Source organism: Danio rerio, chromosome 18 (genome assembly GCF_052040795.2).
Source record: "Danio rerio strain M-AB ecotype USA chromosome 18, GRCz13ab, whole genome shotgun sequence".
In the NCBI taxonomy this organism is placed as follows: domain Eukaryota; kingdom Metazoa; phylum Chordata; class Actinopteri; order Cypriniformes; family Danionidae; genus Danio; species Danio rerio.
In genome coordinates, this window is record NC_141038.1 from 10,787,135 (window position 1) to 10,813,987 (window position 26,853).

At 35.0% G+C, this 26,853-nt stretch overlaps 1 protein-coding gene and 1 long non-coding RNA gene across 5 annotated transcripts in view; one reads left to right on the forward strand and one right to left on the reverse strand.

Moving 5' to 3' along the window:
- Positions 1-3,564: 3,564 nt before the first annotated feature.
- Positions 3,565-26,853, forward strand: part of sema3e (sema domain, immunoglobulin domain (Ig), short basic domain, secreted, (semaphorin) 3E) — a 128,649-nt gene continuing 105,360 nt past the window's right edge. For all 3 annotated transcript variants that reach the window (XM_087292325.1, XM_087292322.1, XM_087292323.1), the window contains exons 1-2: positions 3,565-3,715; positions 10,215-10,308. The gene's annotated coding sequence lies outside the window, so the exon portion shown is untranslated. The remainder of the gene's footprint in view (positions 3,716-10,214; positions 10,309-26,853) is intronic.
- LOC137488253 (uncharacterized) lies at positions 4,972-8,369 on the reverse strand. Of its 2 annotated transcripts, none has more exons than XR_015514740.2 (5): positions 8,341-8,369; positions 6,991-7,096; positions 6,796-6,865; positions 5,322-5,506; positions 4,972-5,160 (listed from the first exon to the last, which is right to left on the reverse strand). It is a non-coding gene; the product is annotated as an uncharacterized LOC137488253 (long non-coding RNA). The 2 variants fall into 2 exon arrangements; XR_015514741.1 differs by having other exon boundaries at positions 5,021-5,160; positions 6,800-6,865.

Genomic DNA, 26,853 nt, shown 5'->3' on the forward strand with positions numbered 1-26,853 from the left:
AATATTATCAGACATACTGTGAACATTTTTTTGCTCTGTTAAGCATAATTTGGAAAATATTTAAAAAGAAAAAAAAAATTTAATTTATATAATAATTCTTAAAAAATTATAGTTGTTAGACTGTTGTACTTTTTGTGTTTCTTATATAGCCCTATTGGTGTGTGAGAGCTATTGCATTCAACATTTGTATGTTTATAACCACCTCTGAAAATAGTGGGGGTCGTGAATCACTGGAACACTTTGGGAACCCCTGGTCTAAATCACATGCTTGTAATTTAAAACCTAAACATAAATTGAGTCTTGTTTTTTTCAGTAGGAAATGTACAATACATCTTCATGAAACACAATTTTGACAATATTCCAATGATATTTGGCATAAAACAAGCATCTAACCAAATATATACCCATGCAATATACAGGAAGTCTGGTTTTGTGGTCCAGGGTCCCATATTGAAATAAACATATGTCTTAGTATGAAACATTTTTAGTAAATAGAGAAAGTTTTACACTTTGATCACATCATTGTATTAAAAAAAATACCTAAACAAATTACTTACTCGTGTATCATGTACAATATGACCAAGAAATCAAATGGGGTTCAATTTTATGTTGAATTAGCGTAAAAAAAAAAGGCAAGGGAGGACATATGTACAATTGTTATATAATACAGAGAGTCTGTCCCTTGGATGAGGAAAGGACAGCTGTGTGCCTGAAACTGCTGGAATCAGAGACAGATCACAGCTGGGACGAGGCTCCTTGAGAAGTCCTACAATATTTTTGTCAAGCAAAATTGTCGAGGTCATGAACACACTCTCACACCTGCAGAACACATATATCTGAATGTAGCTGTGAACATATAGACTATGAAAAAAAAATGGTCCAAAATATATGCCACTGTGTACAAACTGCATGTGAATTTACAGCACCACTCATTTCTGTACTCGTTTACAGTAGCTGTTCTTGTTAATGAGAAGTTGTCTGGTGTTTGATTCCAGGCGGTGCTTATAATAATCAGCTATTCGTGACATACGGTGTTATGGACAGGCATAACTCCTGCCTGATAGACTCTCTCCTTTTGTAGCTAAATGTATAATCAATGGGAAACTGCTCAATGATTTCAGATGCAAAACTCAACAGTATGAACTTGATCGGTCGGCTGTTTTGGATGGACGTTGGCCTTACTTTTACAGGGACTCTCCTGAACTGGAAACGAGGGACAAAAGACATAGACATGAAAAATGCTGCTGTAAATTATTCATTTCTGGCATGCATTCTGCTGTTCAAATAAATGTCTCTTTTAAAGACGCTGTGTGTGAGAGGAGTGGAGCTGCTGTGTTCTGCTTTCTGATTGCTTTGGCAGTGTTGTTGTGTTTTAGGTCGTCTGCACCTGGGCCCAGAGAAAATTATTCCCCGTCTGGTGTTATTTGTCTTTCTACTCAACTGTGGAACTTATGATTCTGCTGAGAAAAGCTAAAGATTGATGTTGAGGAAAAAGCAGGACAGGGTCATTATGATCCCAAAGTTGAGCATCCATTTTAAAATGGCTTCTATTTAACTACAAATGTTAATCTATCCATGATTTTTTTTTAACTTAATATATTTAATGAATTAATGTTCTGTTAATGAGGAAAAATGAACAGTTGAGTCTTAAAATAACCCTTAAATTTAACCAATCAGTAATAATGTTAACCCCTTCAGCCCCTGTGTCCATTACAATTGGCATCACATGTCAGGCCATGTTTTTTGTGGTTCCTGAGCATTTCATAAGGGACTTTTTTCACAAGCCGGTTTAACAGTCATCAGCATCTTAAATCTTTTAAAGTTTTTAATATTTAGATTTTTTTTAAACGCATGAACATTTATATGCATATGTATTATATGTATTATGTATGTAGTGTATCTTTGCTTCAAATTGCAAAAAACAAATTACCAATAGTGTGAGGTGTTTTTAATGCAGTGTCTATGGCACAGGACAGTCAATTTGAAGCTATCCCTACTGAAAAAAAAACAGCTTAAACTAGCCTAGGCTGGTAAGCTGGTTTTAGCTGGTCGACCAGCCTGGTTTTAGAGGGGTTTTGGCCATTTCCAGGCTGGTTTCCAGCCATTTCCAGCCTGGTCTTAGCTGGTCAGGCTGGAAGATGACCAGCTTGACTAGCCAGGCTGGGAGCCCAGCTGAAACCAGTCAACCAGCCTAGGCTGGTTTAAGCTGGATTTTTCAGCAAGGATATTATCTTTATAGCAATCCCTGCTGAAAAATCCAGCTTAAACCAGCCTAGGCTGGTTGGCTGGTTTTAGCTGGTTGACCAGGTTGGTTTTAGAGGGGTTTTGCCCATTTCCAGGCTGGTTTTCAGCCATTTCCAGCCTGGTCTTAGCTGGTAAGGCTGGAAAATTACCAGCCAAATCCAGCTAAAACCAGCTTGACCAGCCTGGTTTAAGCTGGATATAGCTGGTTTTGGCTGGACTCCCAGCTTGGCTAGGCTGGTCAAGCTGGTTTTAGCTGGTCATCTCCCAGCCTGACCAGCTAAGACCAGGCTGGAAATGGCTGGAAACCAGCCTGGAAGTGGCCAAAACCCCTCTAAAACCAGCCTGGTCAACCAGCTAAAACCAGTCAACCAGCCTAGGCTGGTTTAAGCTGGATTTTTCAGCAAGGATAATATCTTTATAGCATTATCGTGGAGTTTTTCTTTTATTATTTAGGCAAACAAGATTGTAAAAAAAATATTTGTTGCATTCTCCCATTCACTGGGCTCCAAGTTTTCCCAACAAGGACAACTTCCGCTATTGAGAAGCCCAAAATGTGAAAAAAGGGTCCATTTAAAGCCTGCAATCCATGAGAGTGGACAATGCCGTCCAATCAAATGGCGGTAGGGTTGGGTATGTTATAATGCGAAAAATCCATATTTTACAGTCTATGGAAAAAACTCACTACACCTGAAAAGCGTCATGGCAACACTTCACACCAGACACATACGTAAGCCACATTTACAATGTTTTTATTCAGATTTATTGATATGTTTGCCAATATTTCATAGATTATAAGTCAAAAAAGAAGGATTGCACTTACTAATTAAAGTTTAAAACCTTTTGTAACATACGCCAAATTAGATCAAAATATTTTTCAAATATGTTCAGTTAAATAAACTTTGCCATTCATTTAGTTGCTCAAGTGTAAATCGAGACAAAAAGGCGTTTACTTGCATGCGCCCATCAGAATAGGCAGGCTAGTGCAAAAGCTCCATTGAATATACTGGGGTAAAATAAATGCTCAAATTATAAAGACATGGCGGGGGAAAATGTAATTTAATGCAGTGCTTCTTGTACAATTTGAGACCCATTTTATATGGAATATCACTCAGCTAGTGGAGATCGCTGATTTTTAAAGAAAACTGACCTTAAACGCGCCGTATTTTGCATTGGCTTAAAGTTCGCCAGAAGTGCTTGTTACTGGCAAATTAAAAGTCCTATGTTTTTTAAAACAACCTCAAAATGCGCGCGAAATATGGGCTTTTCCTATTCCGTTAACCAATCAACTTCATCATCAGGTGACCATTCAAACCAATCAGCTCAAGTTTCTTTGTAGGGTACCTGTTTGAACGCCACAGAAAACGGAAAGGTAGAAAAAAGTCGCTTAATTATTGGAAAAATATTAAATACTCGATGCAAACAAATTAAATAACCGCAGTGTTCGTCGAACCAGTGGAGGACGAACGTCGAGGTAAGCCGAAGATGTAAACGACATTTTCCCCCTCGATTGCTTTTTTGTTCTAAAGGAAAACGTGACATTGATAATCTATGAACTACCCAGATAGCAAAATACACTCGGGCCAGTTCCGGCTAGATTGTCGCCTGCCGGAGACTAACCCCTCGGCCCAACTTCGGCTGCCGGACTCGGGCCGGATGCCTGTGGACTCACTGCCCGATTCCGGCCCGAATCAAGCGGGCCAGATGCGGCGGCCGTAAGCGAGCCGACGCTGCGCATCCGCGCCGGAATCGGCGCGAGGGTAATGTGCGCTGCGGCCCGGAGCTGGCGCGACTCCGTATTTATATACCTTATAAAACCTTTTGGTATTACATTGGTACTTGATATATGGTATTACAACCATTTGAATTTATATAACAGCAAACACCGGCTATAATGTAAACACAAAGTGTAAGCACTGCGTTTAACCTTTGAATAAAGTGCAAACTGCATACATATTCTATAACGAAAATAATCAGACAAATGACAAAATAAATAAATGTTAAACGTTTATTGATTGCATGAAAAAAATAGTACTAAAATTTTATAAATAATTTTGTAGTGCACAAGAATATCAATATAAAAACAACAATAAAACAACACAATAAACACAGAAAGATTTAAACAAAAAAATCTAAAAATTACACACAAACACAGATGTTTTTTAAAACAACCCTGTTTTCCCCAATAGACTTGAATAAAAAATTTGTACAAAACAGCTAAATTTTATATAAACCTAAATATAGAAACCAATTTAAGATATAGCAAGAAACATCTTAAAAATACCAATGACAATCCGTAAAATATCCAAGTCAAACTTGTAAAAAGTACTGCAGAATTCTGAAGAAACATCTTGAAACATTTTTAATAAAACATTAAAATAATAATAAACAAACAAATATATATATATATATATATATATATATATATATATATATATATATAATTGCAGAAGTATAAAGTCAAACTTTTTTTTTTAAATAAACTTGAACAAAATCAATTGCACAAACATATACATTTCATATATACACACGTCTTGTGCAATTTTATATTTATAATTTTATTTGTATTACGTTTATTAAAAATGTATCAAGATGTTTCTTTCTTCAGAATTTGGCGCACACACATACATACATACCATACATATATATACACACACACACACACACATATATATACATATACATATATATATATAAATGCAAATGAAAGAAACAAATTGTTCAAGTATCAGGGAACATCCTAATACACTTAAAATGTTGTTTAAAAAAATAAAACAAAATAGTGATGTAGACATTTGACACATTAGCTTTCTCTTCTTTCTTCCTCCATCCCTGTCAGGGGCAAGTTGTAGCTACCTTGTAATGCATTTTTCCACTTCTTTATCAGTGGCGTGGTATGGACATTTGTCCTCACTCCATCTGTGATTAAAAGATAAACAGATAATTAGTAGTGAACAAGTACTAATGTAAAAAAAGAAGAAAAAAGTAGGAAAAAAGTAGGCTACCTACGAAGCAAAAAAACTATCAAAAAAAACAAATAAACTTAAAACACTTTGAAATTAGCAAGAGCTTGAACTTACCAGTTTCTTCATTTGTTCGGGCTGCTCCTTTAGTTGATTTTCAAGCTTTTCCAAATCAAATTGGCCAAAGGAAGGTCAAATGTGTTTACATCTGGAATTTCATCACGTCTGTTTTGGTTTTGTGAGAATCAGGCCCAGCTGCTGCTTTATGACGTTGCATGATTTTAAAACTTCAGTCAGTCGTGCTAAAAAAGAAAAATAACAGATTAGTATAAATCAACCTGTAGCTTATTCTCATACAACTTCTGTAAATACAACAGTGGGTTAGACACTGCTGATATTCTCTAGTTGATCTTTACTTTCTAGCTGCATTAAACCTTAACAAATTTAGTGATGTCTTCAATTCTTACAAAGACATCACGAGATGCAATAAGTTCTGTCTTGATCTCACTAGAACAAAGACTGTAAATGTTCATAGGTGTACTGCAGGAGTGTCCAAACTTTTTGGGCCAAGGGCCAGATGCAAAAAAAACAAACGTTGTCGTGGGCCGAATTTTACATACATCACACAGACACGTGTGTGTGTGTGTGTGTATATATATATATATATATATATATATATATATATATATATATATAAATACAGTTGAAGTCAGAATTGTTAGCCCCCCTAAATTATTAGCCACCGTTTATTTTTTCCCCAATTTCTGTTTAACGGAAAGTTAAACATTTTTTCCACACATTTCTAAACATATTAGTTTTAGTAACTCATTTCTAATAACTGATTTATTTTATCTTTGCCATGATGACAGTAAATAATATTTGACTAGATATTTTTAAGACACTTCTATACAGCTTAAAGTGACATTTAAAGGCTTAACTAGGTTAATTAAGTTAACTAGTCAAGTTAAGGTAATTAGGCAAGTTATTTTATAACAATGGTTTGTTCTGAAGACTTAAGGGGCTAATAATTTTGACCTTAAAATGGTTCATAAAAAAATTTAAACCGCTTTTTATTCTAGCCGAAATAAAACAAGTCTTTCTCCAAAAGAAAAAATATTATCAGACATACTGTAAAAATGTTCTTGCTCTGTTAAACATCATTTGGGAAATATTTAAAAAAGAAGAAATAAATCAATGAGGGGCTAATAATTCAGACTTCAACTGTGTGTAGACAGACAGACAGACAGACAGACAGACAGACAGACAGACAGACAGACAGATAGATAGACAGATAGATAGATAGATAGATAGATAGATAGATAGATAGATAGATCATAACAAGAACTGCTGCTTAATTGAATGCATGTAATAGCGACACCCGGTGGTTATTTATTGAATTACATTCATTTTTGTATAGCGGGCCAGATTCTATTGATATTTATAAAAAGCCTCGCGGGCCGTAGTTTGGACACGCCTGGTGTACTGGAATGTACAGTATCTGTGCATCTTGATGGTGGTCTTAAGATTTCTGCCATAGTCATTGATGGTGATGGTACTTGTGGTGCTGCCTTGATTTCTGAAATCTTCATACCTGCCTTTTATCCAGCCTCTTTGTTCCAAGTAATTTTTCTTCATCATGGTATAGATGTGTCTATACTGTCCTTTAATCAGATACATTTACAAAACAAAACATCAATTTAGTATAGTGCCAGGGCAAAACTCACAGGTTGTAATAGATCAATGACATAATGTTGACAGTATGTGTTTAAAATAATTGCAAACAAACCTGTTCTGTCTTTAGATGTATGACAGGCGATCATCATCCTCATCTGTCTACCAGTCAGAAATCACAGTTGCGTGTGGATGTTTGAGTCGAGCTTCCTCATATGCATCTATAATAAAACATCACATTGTTGTTAACCTCCCGTAAAGAAAAGTTCAAATCCCGAAATACTATCAAAGTTAATTAATGCATATAATACCTATAGTGTAAATAATCAGTACACAGAAGGTTGCACAAGATTTATTCGGAGATTCATGCAGAGTGACAGCCTTATGAATCTGAGACATAGATTTGTAAGATGGTCAAGCACATGCATTATTCTGTACCCATGAAGATTAACCTACCATTGTGAAAAATGTTTGATGATGATAGCCAATAACAATAAACCATTTCAGCTGTTTGTGAAGCAATTAGTAATGTAATGTCTGAAAAGCCCAATCTATGTTGAAAATATATCAGCAGTTTACAGCTTATAATGGACTTTTAGCACACAACTATAACATGCCTATTCACGTTCAAAAGAGTGTGTTATTGACTTCTTTGGTCGTGATGTGCTGCAAAATGATCTCACTAACCTTTGTTAAACAAGAACAATGAGACTTAACCAACAAATATTGTTACCCATTCATTTAAATCAGAATTTATCACTGTCAATAACATAAAAAAAAAAAACATCAAAATCTGCTTTAAGACGTTCAGTTTTACATTAACTGACCATTACAGCTTGAACAAAAGATATAATTGATTCACATAGGCTAACACATATGAATTAAAGTGCATAGTAATATATTTCTCTTGGATAATTTAATGAGAATAGTAAACAGTCGAGTTTCAATCACTTTTCGTGACTAACTGCATAAACAAGATAAACAATAATATTTTATTAATCCAAAACGATTGGTTTTTATTTACACATAATCACAGAATTAATACTGTTGGATAAGTATACGCCTGTACAATGATTTTTTTCAACATCCACGGTACTTTATAATGTTAAATCAGGAAAAAAACACGTTTTGCCAAGTTAGTTAATGGATTCGTCTACAGAAACTTTCTTTAACGCAAAGTTAGCATACACACAAATTCGTTTCATGTTTCTTTAAAATAATTAAAATAGTTTTCAGTTACTACACACGTTACAATCTAACATTGTGTAAAAGGAACAGGAACTTTCAGACGTGTTTGTAACTGTTAGCGTTAGCATACATTAGCTCCAGTCGTGTTTCTTAAAGCAAGTTACATTTCGTATCAAACTGTTTTAAATTACTAAACGCTGTTACAACCAAACACCGTGGAAATGTTTTAAGCTCTAAATTCGCTAATTATACAGAACACAAGCAGTAAAAAGCTTACCTTTCTGACCGGAATCCACGTGAGTCTTTGAAAAACCAAACTTTTCTTCTTGTGATCTTCGTGCCATGGTGGTTGACAACCAGCTTTTTGGAGCATTACCGCCACCGTCTGGATTGGAGTTTGGATCAGGAGTTACGCATGTGTTTATTATGAAACCAACTTCTGCTTTAAAACAAAAAAACAGTCAGCACAGGAGCGTGCTATCTCAAAAATAAGCGAATTTTACATAGTTTTTCTCTAGATGACATGTATAATCTATTTATAAATAATATTGTTTTGTTTGCGTCTAAACATTGCGACCATCCACACTAAATATTCTTTTTTTTTTTTTTTTTGCTATCGTACCATGAATATTTTCTCAAATTATCATTAAACGTGGAGCTAACAGATTACTAGATAAAATAAGAACTTAATCGGTTGCCATCAGCCGAATCCTTGCCAGAAGCGGCCAGGATATGGTTGACCGGAATCGGGCCAGTGCTTTACAGCCGCATCACAACCGCATGTGCGCGAGCGAGCTGCGGGCCGCACTCGGCCCGGATAACACTCGCCGATGCCGAGTCGGAGCCGGAGGCGCCGGAGGGCAGCCGAGCTCGGGCCGATTACTGCCTGCTATCTGGGTAACGTTAAGTTTCTTTACAAAAGTGATATCGAGTTTCAGCAACTGAGCAATGAGGTTTTCATTTTATTCAACAACTTTCAAGGTCTTGTTAGTTTTTCTATATTGATACAGCTTTCGGATTACTGGTGACATTAAAAGACATAACTTTATTATATCTCACATTTAGCTTTATGAATCTGAGATAAACTTTGCCACATGATTTTTGAATTATGTTTTATTCAAGGCCTTTTAATTCGATTAAATTCACCTTTATTTAGCTATTTTAACAAAGTACATTGTGTCAAAATAGCTTTAAATGTTAAGTATATAGTATAGTATATAAAAATATGAAGTATATAAATTACTAAAATAAAAGCCATATCTATCCAAATTGTGAAATATCAGTCCAGCAAGGGAGGCAGGAAAGAGAGTGGTGAAGAATGCTGCTGTACTTCTAGTTAAAACAGAATATTTTCAGTTTAGTATAAATGTCATTGTTTATTTAGATCACTATAATGACTTCCACCATTGTTTTCGTTTGTAAATTTCTGCTTGTAGGCTAACTTACATGTATTAATTTTACTGTAGGTTGCAAGTATTAGGATAAATCTGTCCTCAATTTAAATCTGATCATCTAAATCCGAAAACATCAAATATTTCATTTGGGTCTTTTGCTAGAACGCAACCGCTTTAAACAGAGAAACACCCTGGCAGCACTCGTATTGCTCGGAAAGAAAAAAAAGTACTTCATAATAAAAACAAAACGTAATACACCTCTGCCATCTGGTGGTTAAATTTGTTACTGCTTTTTGAGGTTTTAAAACACAAAGCTTTCCAGGGAGTTAATTTACAACCAGACCCCTAAATGGCTCCATAAATGCTTTTATTGCATTCTGTAAATCTAGCTATACACACTTCAGCTGAAATAAATGTGAGGGACTGATTCACATTTGTGGAACCCTAACCCTAAATCTGAAAAACAACAACAACAGCAGCATATTATAAAGATTTACAGTTTAATATTCAATTCATCTTTATTTCTATAGCGCTTTTACAGTGTAGATTGTGTTAAAGCAGCTTAACACAGAAGTTCTAGTAAATTGAAATTGTGTTAAATTAATTTGAGTTAATTGTGAGTTAATGTTTAGTTCAGTGAGGTTTAATTTTCACTGCTGAAAGTCCAAACGCTGAAGAGTAAATCCATTAATGCGCAGCTCCACAAGTCCTAGCTAATATTCAAAGAAATTTTGTGTTTTTGTGTTTGCTTTTGTAGGCGCTCACACTTAAAGGTGATGTCTGGTCAGGTCTGGTGTCTAGAGGTCAGAGGTCAAGCTGATTACCCCACAGTCAGCTCTGTGGACACAGATGTGAGTCATAAATGTCCGTATCTATGAGCGAGGGTATTAGCGGTTGTGTGATGAATGAACTGGGCAGGATTCCATGGTGCAGACCATTGACACTGAGAATATATATATATATGCAGAGCTCAGTTATTTGAAGTTTTTACCTCTGGGAGTGCTTGAACCCAAATGAGCCTGTGTTGTTGTCTGACGTTGAACCATGTGGTTTGCATGCACTGCAAAACGTGACACTTAATCTAGAAGGCCATACTGGCTTTGGACAGATGCATGATGTACAATAAAAGGCCTTTTATATTAGCATAGCAAAGTGGCTTACTGTGAGCAAAAGCAAGCAATTAAAACACAAGTGACTAAGCCAGGATTAGGCAATAGTTCAAATAGGACATTTAAGTACATTTTATAAATTAAAGTCTAGTGGTGTAACGGATCATAAATCTCATGGTTCGGATCACATTATGTTTTTTTTAGTCATAGATTGGACCATTTGTCTGATTATCCATAAAGGAGGAGACCGATGTATTTTGCTTTACAATACAACTTAGAAAATACAATTTTATTAAACATAAAATGAAGAAATAATCCACTGAAAAAATTTAAACTAAAATATTCAGGACTGTGAAAAATTCACTGTTACTACTACTGCTAACACTAATATCCTATTATACTATTGCTGATAACGCTAAATGTATAAATCTAACATTATAATTCGTACAACCCATATTTATTTTTAGTCTCATTTTCAATAAATGATTCATTTTTTCGCTCATAAAACTTCGTTTCATTGCTAGATGTATCATTTTTGAAGAATTATTCAGTGGCATGTTTTTGATGACTGGTTGTCACCACCTATTGTTTGAATAATGTAATTGCTGCCTACAACTTTCATTTTTGAGCATCAAGTTAAATGCATATGGTTATTTTAATGTATACCATAAACATCAGTGGTTATATCTAAACTATAAATTGTTATCCCAGGACTTCTGTATTATTTGACTGTTTGTTACTTCATATGTTAATGCTGGCTCACACTGCGTTTTTTATTATTATTTTTTTGTATTTTTTTATTTTTATATAATCCTGAACGATTGAAGCAAGTCAGACTGCACAAACGTGGCTCACATGTCACTGTAAGATCTCTGCTGTCAAAAAGTCAGACTGAATGGCAATGAAAACGTGTCAAACATGGAAAAACTCTCACCTGAAGTTTCACATCATCCACCCGTGACACTTTCACTATCCCGCGTTCTGAAATGATTCCTCACAGCAAACGTAAACAATCTGTAGCAACAATTTTGCTCACGGCGCGTCTCAATAATGAAACGAGGAAGAAATGTTTCAATCGTCGCATAGGTTGCGTCATCAAATTCGGAGCTCTTATTGGTTCTTGGATTGATGCTCATAGCAACTGTTGTCTCACTGCAGGAACAAAACAGGAGATGGGTCTGAAATATGGGAGACTATCGGAAAAACAAAAGTGTTGGCAAGTATGATTGCCACAGATTTTAGCCTAGGATTTCAGGAATCTCTACGGATTTCCCAAATTTGTCTCGGATGTCAAAATCGTGGCTAAAATCTCAGTGTGAGCAGGGCTTAACTCAAAAGACTAAAGACTGAATCTCTTTCTTGAGCTTTGCGTTTCACAAACACAGATTTGAATGCAGCAATTCGAAGGATCAATAAAAATATGCAAATCACCATCATTTATAATTTGTTGTGTGGGTGTTGAGATCTCGATCTTTTAATGATTAATCATGCAGCTTACACTGAATGCATTAAAGCAGGCTAAACATGTCGTGACAGAAATCGCCTTTAAAGAAACCCAACACTACCAAACTTCTTCCGTCATCAGTATATTTTACAGGAAAGCCTAAATGCTTTCATACATGTGATTTGAATGACTTGAGAGGTGATCTCTCTCTGCGATTTGTTATAAATTTAGGATTTATCTACCAGTAAACAAAATGTATTAATCTGTGGCCCACATGTGTTCCCAACCATGAATTGTGATCCGTTCAAATCAACCCAGATCTGTTACACCCCTGGAGCTCATCTTGGGACAAAACAAAGGTACATTTATATTTTAAGATCAGACAGTACAGGTTCGTTTAAGTTGAAACCACTCAGATTTCATGTGTTTGTTTTCCTTCTGCTTTATCCCTGATTTATCAGGGTTCACCACAGCAGAATGAACTGCCAACTTCTTTTCAGATTTACATAATTTAAATCTGGGAATATGCTTAAAGAGAAAGTTCACCTAAAAATGAAAATTCTTAGAATTTACTACTTGTTTCTAATCGTATCAGTTTTTTTTTTTTCTTTAAACACAAAAAAGATGTTTTAAAGAAAGCTGAAAACCTGTAACCATTGACTTCCATAGTTGAAAAAACATATATGTAAGTCAATGGTTACAGGTTATCTTCTTTTGTAGTGCTTTCTTCACTATACAGTATTGTTTCATATTTAACAGAATAAAGAAAATCATAAAAACTTTGAAATAAGTAAAGGGAGAGTAAATGATGTCAGAACATTTTTTGAAGAACTGTCCCTTTAAACCTTGCCTGTTAAACTTTCCGAATGTTAATAATTTGTTTAACTTTATTAAGCTCAGAGAAAAAAAACAGGATACCAAAGTGTTTAGCAGCTGGATGCCCTCCATGATGTTGTCCTCTAGTAATAGATGTTTGGCTGAAGAACATGTTTTATTGTCAGGATTGTTTACACTGTTTTTCAAAGAGCGTGAAAGGCTGTATGTGAGACAGCACTATGCTTACGGTTCAGAGACAGTAGCATGATATGGAAAATTCCTCCAATGCCTTGCTAACACATGCTGGCTGGCTATAGGGCTGTTTAGTGCAGTACTATCTTGATGAAGTGCATTAATAGATCTGTTACTGTAGTTAAATGATGAAAAGGGCTTTTCGAGGGTTAAAAGCGCAGTACATCTTTTTTCATGTTTTAGATTTATTTTTCTGAGCAAAAGATAAAGACCTTTGTGCAATTTAAAGAAAAAAATGCATTAAAATGTCTTTCAGTGTAACAGTAATGTAGAGTATAAACTAAATGATGAGGTTGAGAACAAGAATCATTTATTGAAATATAAATACTCTATTTAAGAATCACACTTCACTCAGATACAAATGAACTGTAGTTTCAAATGTTTGTGCTCTGCCATGTTCCTTCAAACCTTGTAGTTTTTATACTTTTTAATATAATCACTTGTCGGTGTATATATATTTTAATAAATAAGCATGTCGTGTTTTTTTGTGTAGAACGCAACCTAATGCTCACTGAATGATTACTGAACATATCACTTGTTGACATTTTATTTCCACAAAACGTATTTAATAATAACTTTTGTTTTACCAGATAAGTCAATTGAGAACCAGTTCTCATTTACAATGACGACCTGGCCAAGAGTCAACATAAAAAGCATATACAGTACAAAGCAGCAGGGACACAAATACAATAACAATTTCACAAATGCAGATAATAACATATAAAACCAACGAAAACTAAAAAAACAAGCACAGTGATCTTGTACTATTGACTGGATAAAATTTTTAAAAGTTGATACTGGAATAAAAGTGCTGAGCTTTAAGGTCTGCTGCAGTTGATTCCAAACATCAGCAGCAGACAACTGAAAAGGAGTAGCGGCCAAATTAAGTGCAAACTTTGGGTGTGCAAAGGTTGATAAAACTACTAGATCGCTGATTTCGACGTGTTTCTTGAATGTTAAGATGTGACTGTATATATAATGGAGTTTTTCCCAATAAGATTTTTGTACATAAACAGAAACCAATGAATTTGTCGACGTGATTGAAAAGAAGACCAATTCAATAAGGATTACAGTTGACAGTGATGAGTTTTAAATGGCAAAACAAATTGCTGCATGGTAAGTATTATCCAGTTTGTGAAGCTGATCTGTAAATTAAATCACAAAAATCCAAACCATTAATTTGACCAAATGCTGCTTTGAAGAGTGCGTAAAGGAAGATTTGTTTCTGTAAAGAAAACAAATCCTGGCTTTAACCTTTTTTTTGAGCAATTCATTTATGCGAGTTTCAAATGTCAGTTTCCCATCTAACCAGATACCAAGATATTTTTAGCAGTCAACTTAATCAATCTCAGTAGCGTCCAATGAGGACATTTTAGGTGGAAACTCAACATGTGGTAAATTTGAAACCTTTTAAGTAGACACTTCTTCTTTCATCTACTCTCTTCTAGTTTGCAAGGGTACATGTAAAATTATTTTGTATGTATATATGGACACGAACATGTGATGTTCATCTTTGACCCATATATTAATTTCTGAATCATTGCGTTGTTTTTTATGAAAGATATTTTGCTTACTTTTTTTAACTTCACGTTTTTAATTTCTTCATGGGTTTATGCTGCCCTCTGGAGGATTGTTTTGGAACTGTAATTACACTTTTAAGTGCATTTAATATTCCATAATAATGTGCAATTAGTTATTTATTAGTTAGTATTAATTGGTGCATATTTTCCCTATGTTGAATTAGCTTATTGTATTATAAATGTGACACATTTTATTGTGTGGTGCAAGTTTTAAGAATGCTGGTTGTCATCTCAGTTAACAGATAACAGATGGTTTGTTTATCAGATTACCTTCCCTTTGATATGATGCTCACTTTAAGATACTATTGCAAAACACCAGTAAACTAATAAAAGGTAGCCAAATCATAAAATTAGTTCATTGGAATTGTTGTGGTTTACTGTTATTTAGTACAATTATAGTAAATAAACAGAATTATAATGTTTGTATACATTTGGTGTATTCCTGCCATCTTTAATGCTTTGTTTGTTTTATAAATAATATATAACTTGCAGCACTATTGCGTTAAGGGAGTTCATCTTTTTAATAAAGTAAAATCATTAACCTGTTTGCTTTTATTCAAACAAGAATATGCTCTTTGTTTCTTCTGCAGATTAAGCTGTTTGGCTTGCTTTTTTATTTATTTATATATATGTGTGTTGTTTATTGGTCTTTAAAGTCTAAAACATGAATGCACTCACATACCAATATACAAAGATTTATTGCCTCAGAATCTGGCCAGAGATCAGACTCTGTTGCTCTGGTCTTATCACACATGTGGAGATGCTCAATGAGGCAGACAGACAGGCGCTGATCACAGCCAGCAGAGGGGAACCAGAACCACAGTAAAACACAGACACCGTGTGAATGCATTTCTGTTCAACGCCAATGTGAACAAGACTGATCGCTTTAGTGTCATGGGTGACAGCAGCTACACACCTGCAAAAACTAAATAAATAAACCATATTTTGCTCAAATATATGTTCAAATACTAAGTGTTATTTTCCTACTCTATGCGGGGTCTTTAAGCAGTTGCAGGTTTGGTTCTTTTACTAATAACTCCAATGTTTTTTTAAGGAATCTGTATCTTTCTCTGACTTAAGTGTTTTTTTTATATAATTTTGGGAATTTGGAGAATTTTTGCAATACCAGTGCAGTGCCAAATCAATACTTTTAAAATTGCCTGAGCCAATACTGTAAAATAAAAAAAATGGGCACAAAAATATGTTGGATGAAATAAAATATTTTTATCAAACAAACTTATTCAATTGAACAATTTATTAAACGCTTAAAGTACTGTATAGGTAAATATAAATAAAGACGAATCGCAACAAATTTTTTTATCAAATTTATAATAAAAAGCAAATTTATAATAAAAATTTATAATAAAAGCCACTTGACCCAACTGTCAAAACACTAAAGAGAAGAAGTATACCTGTTATTTCTACAAACAATCTATACATTTCAGCAAATCTTTTGCCGAAATGTTGGCTTTTTTTTTTTTTCTTTCTTTTTTTTTCAAGAAATCACCCCTGCAAACTTGTGTTGCCTTAATACAAGTTATAAGCCTGGCATCGTATCTTGTACATCACTGCATGTGTATCATGCAACTTGCCATGGCTGTGCTTTTTCTCCAAAAGTTATGATTGATAACATTACGGCTGTGTGCGATTTGAGGAAAATATATAATTGCACATTTTTTTTTTTAAATTAAAAAAAAAAACATTAGCGGACATTGCGAATTTGATTTGAGATTTTTGTAGTCAAGCTTCAGTTCAATATTCTGAATCTTAGCCTTTTACTGCTAAAAAAAGGGATTGGTATCGTTAAGGTTTTAACGGTATTACTACTTTTATCTATACCATTTATCGGTACTTCAACATTCTCTTATCGGTGCTTTTTGTAGTGACTAATTGAACAGAATTAACAACACTTTATTTTATTATTACGTTTTAATGAAAAATAAACAAAACCAATAATTGTAAATCAGTTAAATATATATATTTTTTTTACTGTAAAAAAATGTTCAATGGTTTGAAGGAAAATGACTATAACCATTCTTCTGGAGAAAAATCAACATGTTTGATTTTTCTGACTGTAATCAGGATCCTTCTTGGTTTAATGTTCTTCCTGCAGTTGAAAATACCCTCTTAGAGTTGCAAAATGCAGTTAAATGAGATGGTGTTTGTGATTTTTTTCATTAACACATTCACATAAATGAGTTAAGTGTTTTGGGAGTTAACTGTTTTAATACAGTTTTAGAGCATCTTGCAATGTAAAAAATCAGCAGCTTTTTGTCATTTTTTAATAAGCATAGTTTATCATTAGGCTATTAATAGGTTATATTTGTAAATACAGCTGATGTAAAAGCATTTTTAATGTTTAAGTTTTATTTAGGCTACAGCAGAAATAGCATACTGTTTTCATTGTAACCGAATGTCTGTGCTTAACTATAAATGTTATACTAATTTTTTACTAATTTAACGATTCGATTTCGAATAATCACACAGCCCTAGATAACATTAACTTGTATTGAGTAAAGGGCTGCTCAATATATCGTTTCAGCATCAATGTCACAATGTGTGAATCTGCAATAGTCACATCGCAGGATCTGCAATGTCAAGTTGGGATTATAGTTGATCAGCATCACAGTTCTGAATGTGATCTGTGGAGATTTTCAGTTGGATGTGTTTTTAAGAGCTGTGACTGTGTATGATTTCAAGAGTTTCAAAGATTGATTAAAAAGCTTGTTTGGCATGTTGTCCCGGGAGAGAGAGCCTTGAGCTCAAAAGATCCTCGAGCCCGGGGCTCCCCTCTCACCTTGCAAACGGGAGGGAGTTTGAACTCTGGTAGATCTTGAGAACTCCCCTGCTTTAGTAGCTAATGAACAGATAGTGATTGCTCTTAAGAGATAACTGCTTACTAGGAGCATGTCTTTGGTGCAGATTTGGATTAATCAATTAACTTAAGTTGCGAGTTTTTGGACGGTGGGAGGAAACCGGGGAACCCGGGGGAAACCCACGTGAGCACGGGGAGAAAGTGCAAACTCTGCACAGAAACATTGGTTGGCTTGGTAAGGACTAGAACCAGTGACGTTCTTGCTGTGAGGCAACAGTGCTAATCACTGGGCCTCCGTGCCACCCATCTAGGAAAGGAGGAGGAGTAGGGGTGGAAGGGAGGATTCTTCAAAATGAAGATGATTGTTATATAGAACTTAGGGTGTTTATAGTGGCTTAGGAATCATCTCATTGGTGAATCATAAATTGAATAATGCAGAAGCATCGAAATTAGTTTAAAAATAAACTTCACCTAAGCAAACTCAAACCAATAGGTTATAAAGTTATATAAACTGAAACTAATTGTTTAATTATTTACACAATGAAGACTCTACACTATACAGTGTTATTTTATCTAGTATTATAACATTTCTGTACCTCAATACTGTTAGATTCCACAAAAACAAAATTTAATTGGTATTTGTTCAATTACAAATTAGTATTGTATTTTATGCAGATACTCCTACAAACTAATCCTAATCAATGTAAAAACATGAATTAATTCCAAATTGTTATACGTGATCTTGCAAACTTATATTCATATCGCAATATGTATTGCAGACAAACTAAATATCTCAGTATCAGTTTTTGTCAAATTTCGTGCAGCCCTACTTGAGTATCTTTGTACTTATAGAGCACCTGTTAAGCATTGTATTTACACAGGCAATTTCAGCTCATTGTGTGTATGATTATTGCTTTGCTCAGAAGTGCTGTTGTTAAATTGTCTCAGGTGTTAAACAAACAATTGCCCCGCTCAGCACTGACATCTTGTGGTCAAACTGAGAAATGCAAAAACGATTCAAAGCTTATGTGTGAACTGCTCATACATCACATGCACCATTAGAAAAATCAAGCTGTGGCTGTACAGTATGCAGATTTATCAATGCTTACAAATTGCGCTTGTACTAATAGTTAACTGATTCATTGCTTCACATAAGTAAGTACATTTCACTGTAAACAAATTCTGGGTTTTGCACAATCCCTCCACTGTGGCTGTTTCTCAATTCCAAGAACGCAGAGAATGGACTTGCGTTCTTGTGGAGGCCGGTCTTGCCAGGTGTCCCTGGAAGAACGAACTCAGGAGACCGCGAGGGCAAAGAACGTGTCCTTTGAGAAATGGGATGCTGCGTTCTTCCTGATAGCCACGTGACCTTCACGTGTTTTAAATGGAATTTATTTAAACATTGCAGCACTCATACAACGGTTTATTGTTTTCCCCCCTCTTCAAAATATATACTTTGCATAAAAACATTATAAATATACTCTGCACAATATAAATAAAACAAATTTGAATACGAATTTCAGCAAACAAACACCCTTAATGTGTTTATTCCTTTATTAAGATGTTCATGTTAATGTTAATGTTTTCATTTAGGGAAACTCCTGAGGTAAATAAGTGATATCTATGAACTTTAATAATATATCTAAATAAAATGCTGTGCTTCCCACCTCCAGTCGCAATGACTTCTGGGACTTTCAGAGCGAGTTCAGTGCTCAAGTCTGCATCGTTGCGTTCTCGATATCAAGATCACATCCGTGAAGATTCACGCGTCCTCTGTACTTGCGGTCTTGAGTATTGGAACTGAACATAGGCAGCTGATGATGATGTTGCACGAGGACGCAAGACCGCTGACAAACGCATATTGAGAAACGGCACTTGTGTCTTATTGAAATTAAGTTAACTTAATGATTTTTATATTTAAGTTGATTGAACATAAAACAATTGAGTTGTCCATGAAAGGAAACTCAAGAACGGAGTTGTTTCAGCTCATTTTAAATAAGAAGTTTAAACAAGCACCAAAAATATATTGACTCAGTAGCTCAGCCATTTAAGTGGCACAGAAAAGAGCCACTGAAATTATTATTTAGATTTGGTCCAAGTACATTCCAGTTATACAGAAACCCAACCCTAGTTTTGAAGGTCAATTTTTTTTTTCGCATCCCAAACCCCACAACAAAATCAAACAAATCGCACAATCCTCTCTGGTGACTAGGAGATCAAGTAACATTCCTCAGAGCTGTTGTAAGCATTGTAAGTGTGTAATGAGGTGTTATTGTAGCATAATGCCTCGTTTCTGCACTTCCCTCAGATCTTTCCACTTGCCTGTGTTTAAACTGGCATGTATCTATTGAGATGGTGAAACACGCCCAGGTGAAACTCTACAGCTATTTGTTTTGAGTTTGTGTTGGCTTATCTCCTGGTTATTGCTGTGTATGGGCATTATTCTGCCATGGTTTCTGCGTCTGGCAGGCTAAGTTCGAGCGCCAAAACCTCAGTGTAGCTTCAAAGCCACAGCGTGTATTTGCACAGCATTCATTACACTCACCTTCAATATTTCACTCCACAAAACACTACATGCAGTCCATGGTGGTGCGGTGGTGCTTGGCTCGTGTTCTTTGTGACAAATTCATGAACATAATCTTCAAAATGAAATGGTGCTAGCATGATGGAGGAGGTTTGAGTCTGGTTTGTGTGTGAGAGGTGAGATGATGTTTGCTTTGGCATTAGGACTCATTAAGTTCTTGTTTATTGAGTGTGTCAGTTTACCAGCGTGTCTCTCTGCAGATCTGGAGGCCGAACACCCTGCGGTGTGTTTGTTTAGCAGCACACGGCCATCACCGTGTCACATCAGGTTTTGCCAACTTTAACATTTCACCACCACCCGGTGCATTCATGTTTTTGTTTTTATAATCCTACCAGTTTTTCAAGAGCTCACCAATTTTGCACCCTCATTATGTATGTTCACTTCGTTTGTTTTAAAAATGATAAACGGCTAGTGAAACACCATAGTAATTAGGGCTGCACAATATATCGTTTCAGCATGGATATCGCAATGTGTGCGTCTGCAATAGTCACATTGCAGGATATGCAATGTGAAATTGGAATTACAGTGGATCAACAATTGAGAATACATGAGATGTGTGGAGTTAAAAAATGTGTGGAGCGAAAAAAAAAAAATTTGACCTTCAAAACTAGGGTTGGGTTTCTGTATAACTATAATGTGCTTGGACCAAATCTAAATAATAATTTCAGTGGCTCTTTTCTGTGCCACTTATATATAAAAATCATTAAGTTAACTTAATTTCAATAAGACACAAGTGCCGTTTCTCAATATGCGTTCGTCAGCGGTCTTGCGTCCTTGTGCAACATCATCATCAGCTGCCTAAGTTCAGTTCCAATACTCAAGACCGCAAGTACGGAGGACGCGTGAATCTTCCCGGATGTGATCTTAATGTCGAGGACGCAACGATGCAGACTTGAGCACTGAACTCGCTCTGAAAGTCCCAGAAGTCATTGCGACTGGAGGTGGGAAGCACAGCATTTTATTTAGATTTATTATTAAAGTTCAGAGATATCACTTATTTACCTCAGGAGTTGCAATGTATAACCATAACAGAGTGAAACGTTATCATTTGCATGTGTTTTAAAGGCATTTCTATAAAGTGTAAAGCATTTGGGCACAATAATGTAAAATATTTGTAACTTTAATGAAGAATAATTTTACTGATTAAATAATACAGTGAAGACTACACAGTGTTATTTTACATTACATTATTACATTTCTGTTCAACAATGCTGAAATCATGTTCTGCTTTGAAAATGTGAGTTATGTGCCGTAACTTCTGTCTTCGTTTTATTTTTTTAACTTTATTATTTTTTTAAATGCCAGTTTAGCCAATTATAGTTCAGCACCCCTGATTGCCTTTGTGGAAAACGACGCATTTCATTCATTCATTAAAGTCTCAAAGCATGCATCCATGACCGAAATGTGACCTTCGGTGGACACTAACAGCCCCAAAATTAGACACAGATGCAGAGTTCCGGATGAGGTGGTTGTTAATTAGCAAATAATATAAATATTACATTCAACCTGTGATTTTTCCTGGACTCATAAGAGAAGGAGCTGAGTGAAAATGTTTTGATCCAGGCATGCAATACCTAGTTCAACCACTGGGTGTCAAACTTACATTCTGTACCTTCAATAAGTTATTTTGTGTTGTTGTCGTTGCAGTAGTAGTAGGAGTACAATGTATTTTTAGTTTTCTTATACTGCAGATCGTACTAGTAACTAATATTAATGTTATTTTTTTTTTTTTAGTGGAAGTGATAAAAATTAAAATAATTACTTTACTACAACTAATACTATAACAATAGGGATCTAATTTTTTGCGCTGGTTGCACTGATGCGCCCAACATTTTTCTAAGGTTCACCAGAGTTAGGTGCACCCATTTTATGACCACACTGCATTTAACACCGCTATCCATCTAGGCAATGTCGACTTGTAAGTGATAAACTAACAGTCTAGTCAAAGTTCTTTTATTTAAAGCACAGTTCTACTAGAAAGGTGACTTACTACCGCCCTTCTAATACTGGCCATTTAACCCAGTGGTAACCAAACTTTTTTTAGCTTAAGATTCCTAACTTGATGCTGAAAGGTAGGATCTACCCATTTAAAAATGACAGAAAAAATAAAGCTGTTTTTTAAATTAGCATTTTCAGGTTATGACCTATAATTTAACATTTTGAACTATGTAAAAATCACAAATTTAACCTACTATACATTGTTTTATTGATTCAACCAAAAATATCTGTGACAATTTAGTAAAATGATTTGCAATGATCTTTTGCAGTTACCGCATTTCTGTTTAAGTGTGCTGGGTATAAATGGTTTTCTCCTTATTTTGTCCTTGTTAAACACATTCCTGGTTAAAATGGATTGTTAAGTGTTTCGTTTCAACGCTTAAACATCCCATAAAAGCATTGTTTTGTCTCTTATCAATCTCTACTTCTTGTTCTCCTCATTTACAAATGAAGCAGCGGGGTTGACGGTACAGGGCTTAGGTGTGTAGTTTTGCATGAGGTAGATATTGAAGGAGGCATCTATAATGACTTCCAAAAGTTCAAGACAGTAACTCTGTTTCTCAAACGCACCAGGGCTTAAATACCAGCTAGGATGGTCCGATTGGTTCACTGGATTGAGGTGAACGAGAGGATTGTGGTCTTGTTTCATGGCATGGTGCCCTGTCTAGTAATGTGGCACTAATTATTGAAGCTTTATATCCATTGGTCATTGCCTAAAGTCCCTGAAATCAGGCCAATGATGTGGTTACAGTTATTACTTTGTACATACAATGCACTTACCATGTATAAAAGTTGTACTTGTATTTTAAAATTATTTGCATGCAACTACATGTGTAGTTAACTTCTGTAAGTACACTGTTGATGCATCCCTTAATCCATAACAAATACATTGTACTTATTTATCAGTGTAAGTACATGGTAGTTAATGTGACTTAAAATAAAGTGTAACTGAATTTGGGTTGTAAATGCAGCATCTTTGTAAAATATCACAAACTAGATAGACATGGCATGGCCATTATAAAGCTTTTTAAGAAGTAAAATGCATTTACTTCCACATATATGCGAAAAGAAAGATCAGATAAAGCATGACACATGTGAGTCATACAGTATGTGTCATGTGACAACTGATACTTCACATGGGAAATAGTAGCTGCTTTTCCATGCACCTATTTTCTTACCTTTTATGTGCATTTTGGAATAATGCATCAAATAACCATGGATGGAAACACCAAGATGTGCAAACATTTTGAAAATGTGCATAGAAACATGTGCGCACAACTGAGTAGGATAAACTTTTTATCCAATAAGAAAAATGTGCATAAACTATATTGGAAAAGCATTTACCGAATAAATTTCAACATGTGCTTCAAAAGAGTCATGTGATTTTGCTTCAACAGATCATGTGATAAGAAAAAAGGAAGAAATTTTTTTTTTGCTCTCTTAGACTTGTTGGATGGAAACAGTGCTTTATTTGCAAGTGTTTTATGCGATGTTCCAGTTTTATCTTTAAATTTAATTTGCATGTTTGGATGGAAACATGGCTAAAGTGACACATATGGAAAATAGAGGTCACGTAAAACCTATACAGTGAAAGTCAACTGGAATTTTAAAAATATGTTAAATTCTTAGTGTTGTTAAATTAAAGTGTTTTCATGATTTCTATTAACTAGACATGCTTTATAATTACTTGCAATAATTTTAACCATTAAAATGAAGTCTAGGAAACTAGAAAAAAAAAACTGAATCCGGGAGGAATCAAAGAGAATTTGGCAAAAACAATAAATGAAGCCGATTTCACAGCGCCCTTCTTCTACCTTTACTCCATGGTTACTGGTTTCATAATAAGACTCTCAAACACCTGTCTGAAGGTTATATGCTTTCTGTAAGTGCTGACAGAAGTGTGTCACGCTACAGTGAAATGGTGTTAGCGGTTGCAGCGTTAGTGTTACATATGACTCAAATCTGGCAGGACTCAAGGTTATTCAAACATAACATGACAGGACTTTTATCTGACCTGCTGACCTCTGCTAATCCTTGTGTCAGCACACTTTCTTCTGACTTTCTGGAACCCGAAAGCAATGACAGGGCAGAGAGAGACACTGACCACTGAGTGCAGACTTAATCCAGCCGTGAACACCCTTCGCACTGAGGTGACAGACTGTGTTTGGAATTGGACTGCATACTTACTACTTCTATTTTTAGTATTTAAATGGTGTACTTCATTGTTTGCTATCATTTTTGCACTTTTAGTGTAGTGTTGTCACAATAGTGGAATTTCTAACTCCAATCTGGTACCATACAATGTTTCATACTACAGGAAAATATTGCCACAATATTAAGGTATTACATATGGTATTTTTGTACTTAAGTTAAATGCAAGGTAAAAGTGCAATAGATCAATGTCTTCAGAAATATTTTTTGTTGTGCTGGTTGAAAGATTCTTCACATTCCAATAGCAATTAAAATAAATAATCTAAATGTATTCATATGTATTTTTATATTCTGGGTAAGGCAAGGCTAGGCAAGTTTATTTATATAGCACATTTCATACACAGTGGCAATTCAAAGTGCTTTACATAGAAAAGAAACAAGTAAAATAAAAATAAAAACAAATAATAAAAATGACAAAAAAAATAAAAACAGGTAAAATGTGATATATAAAAGAATGAAGAAGAAGAGAAAAACATAGTGCAATCTATCGGACACAGCACAGTGCTTATTCAGTAAAGGCACAGCTAAACAGGTGTGTTTTCAGGGTAAGACATAAGACTAAAAATTTTCATCCAATTAAACATTGTCAGTCCAATAATTCACACAATTTTGATAAGTAGCATAAACTGTCTGGCAACAAATGTAGATTTGTACATCTGTGCACCTCTGTTCACGCAGATCCGCCAATAGGCGTGTACGTTGACACGTATGACAGCGGTAAGAAGAAATGCTGAATCAACTTTTTAAAAACTTGAATCAAGATTGGAGTAACTTTAGCACGCTGGAGGAAGGACGACACCATGGCTGAAGTTTTTTTTTTTTTTTTTTTTTTTTTTTTTTAGACTGATAACGTTCTGTTTTAAACTATTTTAGTAACACAAAGCTGATGTAGATTTGTTGTTACAAATGGGTTATATGCACAGAAGTGTTGTTCAGCTACTGAAATCTTCCGGCAAATGATTGATGTCACTATTTTCAGTTTCATAAGAGACCTTTGACAGCATCGAGAATGTAGATTTATATTTAGTTTAACAACAAAACATAAGTAAATAGCGCCATTACGCCTGCTTTACTGATGTAAAGTTGGTTTTTATATTCACATTGGTTCATTTTTGAACAATCACATATCCTGTAAGGCGCTTCCTATATTGTTTGCCATGCTACTTTGAATATTCGGTGTGAAATAGCATTTAAGTATGATTAAGTAATAAGTGTAATTCCTGCACGCCACCAACCAAACACTAAGCATACAGTAGTCGCTTTATTTCTCACAATGCATGTGAGAGAGTGAGACTAGCGATCTTTGCATGCATGAAATATTGCACATTTATAACAAGTTTTGCTTGCTACACAACAGTAAATGTGCAAGATATGATAGTTTTTCGTTTGGAATTGTATTATTATAAAGTACTATAAATTTTTTTAACTGGCGAATGACGTGATTTAGTGGGTCTCTGTCATCTTTAATGTGGGCGTTTGGGATTTCAGGAGGTGTTGTTTTTTGACTGCAGGTGAGGGACTGTGTTTCAAACATATTATACTAAATGGTTAGCATTTAGGCAGATCACTTACTGCACATTTAATCTGATAAATGCAATCTCATAAACATAGAGTGAAGATACAAATAGTGAAGATTCCTCCAGTGGAGGAAAGTAAATCATGATGACAATGTTAATTTTGAGGGGTAAACTCTCTTTAGAGTGATAAGATTTAATGCTCAGGCGTTGTGAAACAATTAATGCAGAGTCATTCAGAAGAATCAAAAGAGTGCGCTGCAATCCCAATGAAACAATTTATTATTTCGTTTTCCTTCAGCTTAGTCTCTATTTCGGAGGTCGCCTCAGTGGAATGAACCACTGACTATTCCAGCATATGTTTTGCACAGCAGATGCCATTCCAGCAGCAATCCAATATTCAATCCAGTGATGATCTTGCTGTTAGGTGAGAGTGCTACCCACTGAGCACTGTGCCGCCCCATTTAATAATTGAATAAATGTATAAATCTCATCACTATTAGAAGTACATATTATTAGGGATTGACATTACTGGTACACATTTCTGTTGTTCATTTAATCTATAAACAATAACCTTATTTTATTTTGAAGATCTGAGGTAAACTATCTGCTGGCACTTTTAGTATGGCAATAACTGTCAAGTATAATGGTATTCAAACATTAATTTGAAGCATTTAACACTGAATAAAAAGCACATAATCAGTACCTAAGGTGATTGTTGTTAAAGTAGTTTGCTATATTGTTTGAGACGCAACTTCACAGAGGTAGAACCACATTTTGTTTTGTATCTTGTCTTCAATGGCCTCATCTGAGACTGTTCAGTATCATCTTGACTTTTATTGTCCATCATACTTGTACCAGGCGCTGAAGGGGACTAAAGGTTATCACTTTGTCTCTTGCTAAACAGAATCACCTTTGAACAGGATGGAGCTGAGAAATGTAGGTTTTCCTTTAGCACACAAGCTTGCAAAATAAACCTAAACAATTAAAAACTGCTTTTATTCCAGCCGAAATAAAACAAAAAAGTCTTTCCTTAGAAGAAAAAATATTATCAGACATACAGTATCATTTCG